Source organism: Chiloscyllium plagiosum, unplaced genomic scaffold (assembly GCF_037043375.1).
Source record: "Chiloscyllium plagiosum isolate Xiang-an unplaced genomic scaffold, Cpla_swu_hap1 HiC_scaffold_42, whole genome shotgun sequence".
In the NCBI taxonomy this organism is placed as follows: domain Eukaryota; kingdom Metazoa; phylum Chordata; class Chondrichthyes; order Orectolobiformes; family Hemiscylliidae; genus Chiloscyllium; species Chiloscyllium plagiosum.
The window spans coordinates 84,021,089-84,027,557 of NW_028270180.1; the positions used below are offsets into that span (position 1 = coordinate 84,021,089).

The 6,469-nt window shown below is 42.8% G+C and overlaps 1 pseudogene; it reads left to right on the plus strand.

Moving 5' to 3' along the window:
• Positions 1–342: 342 nt before the first annotated feature.
• On the plus strand, positions 343–1,232 carry LOC148137970 (cyclic AMP-responsive element-binding protein 1 pseudogene; annotated as a pseudogene).
• Positions 1,233–6,469: the final 5,237 nt, after the last annotated feature.

The window sequence follows — 6,469 nt, forward strand, 5'->3', positions numbered from 1 at the left end:
TTAATCACGGATTCAACCTGCATGCTTACCTTTAGAGAATCCTCGACTAGCACTCCCAGATCCATGTATACTTTGGCTTTATGAATTTTCTCAACGTTTAGAAAGTAGTCCATGCTTGTATTCTTTTTTCCAAAGTGCAATACCTCGCGTTTGCTCACATTGAATTCCATCAGCCATTTCCTAGACAACTTTTTCAAAATGTCTAGATCCTTCTGCAGCCTCTCCACTTCCTCAGTACTACCTGCCTGTCCACCTAACTTCGTATCATCAGCAAACTTCGTTAGAATGCCTCCAGTCCCTTCATCCAGATCATTAATATATAATGTGACCATGCAGGTAACCATGCCTCGGATCCAATCAACAACAAGTCCAACTTTGGTGCAATTGCCGAATGGGCAGGCTGTTCAAGTCCAAGGAGTTATCCAAGCAGCTCAATCCTCAGTCATACAGTCCCCCCAATTTCAGACTGTTCAGATTTCTACTATACTTGAAAATGAAGACTCCCAGGAATCTGTGGATAGCATGACTGACTCTCAGAAACGTAGAGGAATTCTATCGAGTCGGCGTTCATACAGAAAAATCCTGAATGAAATTTCTTCTGATCCCACCAGTGTGCCAAGAAACCGATGAAGAGAAATCAGAAGAAGAATCTGTCTCAACCATTACTACAATGAAGATGCAGACACCCATCTATCAGATTAGCAGCGGACAATACATTGCTATTACACAGGGGGGAGCAATTCAGCTGGCGAACAATGCTACAGATGAAGTGCAAGGACTTCAGACACTAACAATGACCAACGCAGCTACACCCAAGGTTGGAGCAGCCATTATACAGTATGCACAGAGCCCTGATGGACAGCAAACCTTTGTGCCGGGCAGCCAGGTGCTTGTACAAGGTGCTGCTGGAGATGTCCGAACCTATCAGATCCGTACAACTCCTAACTCCACTGTTGGCCAGGGCATCTTCACCAGTCCTGCAAAGCCAGCCCCAGAATGCTGAAGAAACCACTCGTAAACGTGAAATCCGCCTCATGAAAAACAGAGAAGCAGGTCGAGAGTGCCGTAGCAAGAAGAAAGAGTATGGGAAATGCTTGGAGAATTGTGTTACCGTTCTGGAAAATCAAATTGAAAGAGAAGGCGTACAAAGTGGCCAAAAACAGCATGAAACTAGAATAGGGAAAACGTTAAAGGTCAACCGAAAGCCACAAAAGAGCTATAAAGAAAAGTAATATCGAACATGAGAAAAAATAAACTAGCACAGACTATAAAGACAGAGAGCAAATGTTTATATAAACATATATAACGAGAAAAGAATGGCTAAAGTAAATGTTGGTCCTTTGGAAATGAAAAGAAGCATTTAGATATGGGATATCACAGTGGAGGATACTAATATCTTTCCAGTAACTAGAAAAGAGACAAAGGTAGGTGAGGATTTGGAAACTATTGTTATGACGGAACAGCTAGTTTTAGACTGTTTGGAGGTAATTGAGCGAACGATAGAGAAGTCTCCTGACCTTGATGCAATGCATCCCAGGGTACTAAAAGAGATGCCAGGAAAAATAGCAAATGCACTGGCAGTAATATTCCACAATTCATTGGCCTCTGTGGCAGTCCCAGCAGATTGGAAAACAGCAAAAGTGATACCACTGTTTTAAAAAGGAGTTGGACAAAAAGTGGGGAATTATATATCAGTTAGTTTATTCTCTGTAGTGGGAAAGATGCTTGGGTCTATTATCAAGGAAGAAATAGCAGGGAATCTCGATAAAAATTGTCCCCTTGTACAGACACAGCATGGGTTCATGAAAGGCAGGTAATGCTTGACCAATTTTTTGGAATTCTATGATGACATGTCAAGCAAGATGGACAACGGGGACTCAGTGGATGTGGTGTAGCTGGATTTCCAAAATACCATCAACAAGGTGCTGTGTAAGAAGCTGTTGCATAATATAAGAGTGCATGGTGTAAGGAGTAGAAGATTGGTTGACTAATAGGAAGCAAAGTGTGGGGATAAATAAGTATTATTGAGAAGTAGTGTGCCTCAGGGATCGGTGTTGGGACTGCAAGTATTTACAATTGATACAGATGATTTGGAGTTGGAACCAAATGTAGTGTGTCAAAGTTTGCATGTGACACTAAGATGATTAGCGGAACAAAGTGAGTGTAGGACTGTGACACTTTGCAGTGGAACATAGATACATTGAGTGAGTGGGTAATGGTTTGTCAAATGAAATAGAATGTTTGTAAATATAAAGTTTATACTCTTTGGTTATAGTAACATTTTAAAAAATATACTTGAATGTTAAAAGGTTGCATCATTTGCTCTGCAGAGGGACCTGAGCATCCTTCTACATGAAGGTTGGTCAGCAGGTACAACAATCAGTTCTCAAAGCAAATGGAATTTTGTCCTGCATTGCTGAAGGGATTGTATTTAAAAGTAGAGGTTATGTTCCAGCTGTATTGGGTGCTGGTGAGGCCACACCTGGAGTACTGAATGTAGTTTTTATCTCCTTAGTTGAGAAAGGATGTACTGGCACGAGAGGGAGTGCAGAGGAGGTTAACCAGGTTGATTCCGGAGTTGAGGGGGTTCACTTAACAGAGACTGAATAGATTGGGATTATATTTATTGGAATTCAGAAGAATGGAAACATATAAAATAATGAATGGAATGGATAAAACATAAGTAGAGAGGGTGTTTCCACTGGCAGGTGAAGCTAGGACAAGAGGGCATCACCGCAAGACTAGAGGCAGCAAATTTAAGACTGAATTGAGAATGAACTTCTTGACCTCTATGGAATTCATTGCCCAGGGAAGTAGTTGATGCTAGTTCAGAAAACGTTTTTAAAGCTAGGTTAGATTTTTAAAAACGTAATTAATTAAGGAATACGGTGAGAACGTGGGTAAATGGTTGTGTCCATGAAATGATCAGCCATGACCTTATTGAATGGCAGAGCAGGCTCGAAGGGCAGGACGGCCTTCTCCTGTTCCTATTTCTTATGTTATACATCCCTCCCTCATTCGTGACTTGGAGGTGTTGGTGTTGGATTGGGATGGACAAAAGTAAAATTCAGAGAACACCAGGCTATTGGTCAACAGGATTATTTGGAAGCACTATGTTTGCTGCTTCTTCATCATGTGGTTTTGAGATGCTGATGTGTCATTTTTAACTCTTGTAACTCATGAACAGCAACAAAAGCCACGAAGCAATCCGCATGCTCCAGCCAACAATGGGCCCCGTGTGATTGATGTCAGCGGCGGACCAATGGAAAGGCAGGGACAGTGCTGGAGGACCTGGTGGGGCAGTTGGTCCTCCGACCAATCAGGGTGAATGAGGGGCGGGACTAGACTATACCACGTGATCATCCTCGCAGTCGGTTCGGGATGTGTGGACGGAGAGCTGTTGGCAAAGATAGAAATGAACAGCAGGAAGCGGGAGGGAAATAGTGTTGGTATGGGTTGAGAGGGTTTATAGACGTTTGGTGCACATCGGAAAATGCAAATTTGAAACTTAGTCCCGTTTTTGCAGTAAACGGGAAAATGCCTCATCCAGCGATTGACTCGAGTAAGCACCACCATCTTTATTCGGGGCTACGATTCACTGGACACGTGCAGCCGCCAGCTTTGTAGGGGGCAAGGTTCAGCCTTCTCTGGTAGAGAGTCAAAGGGCAGGATTTACACAGAGCATATTCACACCCAGAGAAATGGATTTTTTTTCTGGATTTGTTTTGTCATTCATTTAAATGATTTGGATGTGAATAGAGGCGGTACAGTTAGTAAGTTTGCAGGTGACACCAAAATTGGAGGTATTGTGCACAGTGATGAAGGTTATCTCAGAGTACCATGGGATATTGACCGGATGGAACAATGGGATAGGGAGTGGCAGATAGGGTTTAATTTAGATAAATGTGAGGTGCTGCATTTTAGAAAAGAAAATCAGAGCAGGACTCACACACTGAATTGTAAGGTCTTGGAGAGTCTTGCTGAACAAAGTGACCTTGGAATGCAGGTTCATAGTTCCTTGAAAGTAGAGTCGCAGGTCGATAGGACAGTGAAGAAGGCATTTCGTATGCTTCCCTTTCTTGGTCAGAGCATTGAGTAATGGAGCTGGACAGGGCATTGGTTCGGTCACTTTTGGAATATTGTGTGCAGTTCTGGTCTCCCTCCTATCAGAAGGAGGCACTGAAACTTGAAAGGTTTGAGAATTGATTTTCAAGGATGTTGCCAGCGTTGGAGGATTTGAGTTGCAGGGAGAGGCATAACAGGCTGGGGCCATTTTCCTTGCAGTGTCATAGGCTGAGGTGTGATGTTAAAGAGGCTTATAAAAATCGTGAGGGACATGGATAGCGTAAATAGACAAGGGTTGTTAGAGCCCAGAACTAGAGGATATAGGTTTAGGGTGGTGGTGGCGGGGGAAGGGGGTGGGGAGAGAATTCAAAAGGAGCCGAAGGGGCAACTAAAATTGTAACATTTCAAAGGCATTTGAATAGGAAGGGTTCAGAGGGATGTTGGCCAAGTGCTGGAAAATGGGAATACATTAGGTTAGAATATCTGGTTGGCATAGATGGGTTGGACTGAAGAGTCTGTTTCTGTGCTAGACATCTCTGACTGTGGGATCATAAAAGTGAACATTGCTCTGATTCATCTCTGGGCTCCTTGATGTCCACTTGTTTGTTATTTAGCTTTTTCAGTCTCTCGTGTGTATTTTTGCTATGTGTAGTATTTTACTATTACGTTCACAGACCTCTTTGTAAATGGATTGTCCACTGCTGCCTGGCTACTGACCATATGCTCCATTATCAGGTTATTTTTTCCACAATATCTTTGACAGTGAAGAGTTCTTTTTTCCAATAAGTTAGTGGATTTTCCTTCCATTTTTAACAGTCAAATTCTGCACCATTTTCATTCCCTATAAATCATACTGCACTCCCTGAAACATGATGTGTATTTCTCCTTCTACAGATACCAGTGATCAAGGCCAAAGCTCTGTTGCCTATTGAGAAGGTGATGTTTGACTTCCTTGTACTGCTGCAGTTCGTATGGTGAAGGTGCTCCCACAACGTGGTTGGGTAGGAGACATTACAGATTATTCACTCAGAGATAGTGAAGAGTAGAAGATATCTGTACAAATCAACACATTTTAAATTTCACAAAAAATATTGAGAACTTCTGACATAAGGCCACAGCTGGAGAATATTATGTCCGGTGACCAAACCTTTGCGAAATAAGCAATTTTTCAGGAATGAGTTAAAGGAAGAAAGCAGATCTTAGAGGGTGGGAATTCTAGACTGTGTTGCCTTTGAATCTGTAGAAACAGTTATACAGCTGAACTCAAAAATAAACACATCATTGGGAGTCTAAACTAAAATAAGTTGTTGAGATATGAAAGTGTGTCTGGTGCATAGAGCTCGGAATGATTACAGCTAGGAATTAAGTCAAGGGTGTGAAAGTAAATTGTTGTTGCTTATAAATGGGAGCCTTTTGATGGATCAGCAAGTTCTGGTACAAGTGAACACTTGGGCGATAGAGTTTTCAATATTCTGGAGACTATAGGGAGGGTGATGTGGGATGCTGGCCAGGAGTGGGTTTAGATAATGAAATCTAGAGTTAACAAGATGAATGAATGAGAGTTTCAGTAAATGAGCTGAGACTGTGGTGAGGTCAGGTGATATCACTGAAGTCGAAATAGTGGTCTTGGAGTGGGACTGGGCTGTTACCCTCACCTCAACTTTCGAATTCAGCTGTTTGTCAGTTTGTGAATCAAGTCTGTAACAAGCTCAGAAGTTGATTGGCCCTGGAAGAACCCAAACTGGGCGTCACTGAGCAGGTTATTGTGAGAATGTGCTTGACAGCACTGTCGATGACAACTTCTATCACTTCACTGCTGAGCGAGTGTGGACTGATGGAGGGAAATTGGCTGGGTTGGATGTCTCCTGCGTTTTTGTGTTGAACAACACTGGGAAACATTTCCCAATGTCGGTAGATGCCAGTGCTGGAGCACGACTTGTCTTGGTGGGCAGCAAGTTCTGGAGGAGAAAGTGAGGACTGCAGATGCTGGAGATCAGAGCTGAAAATGTGTTGCTGGAAAAACGCAGCAGGTCAGGCAGCATTCAGCAACTCATTCCTGAAGAAGGGCTCATGCCCGAAACGTCGATTCTCCTGCTCCTTGGATGCTGCCTGACCTGCTGCACTTTTCCAGCAACACATTTTCAGCAAGTTCTGGATCACAGCCATCAGTATTATTTCCACAATGCTGCCAGGGACCATAGCCTTTACACTACTTGTACATTTCTTGATCTGATTTGAAATGAGTTTTCAACCAATTCGATTCACATCTGTGATGTCATGGACAAATGGAGAAGGCTCATCCACTTGGCACTGCTGGCTGAAGATTGCTGCAAATGCTGTCATCTTATTTGTTGCATGAATGTGTGAGTCCCCTCCATCAGTAAGGGTGGGGATATCAGTGATG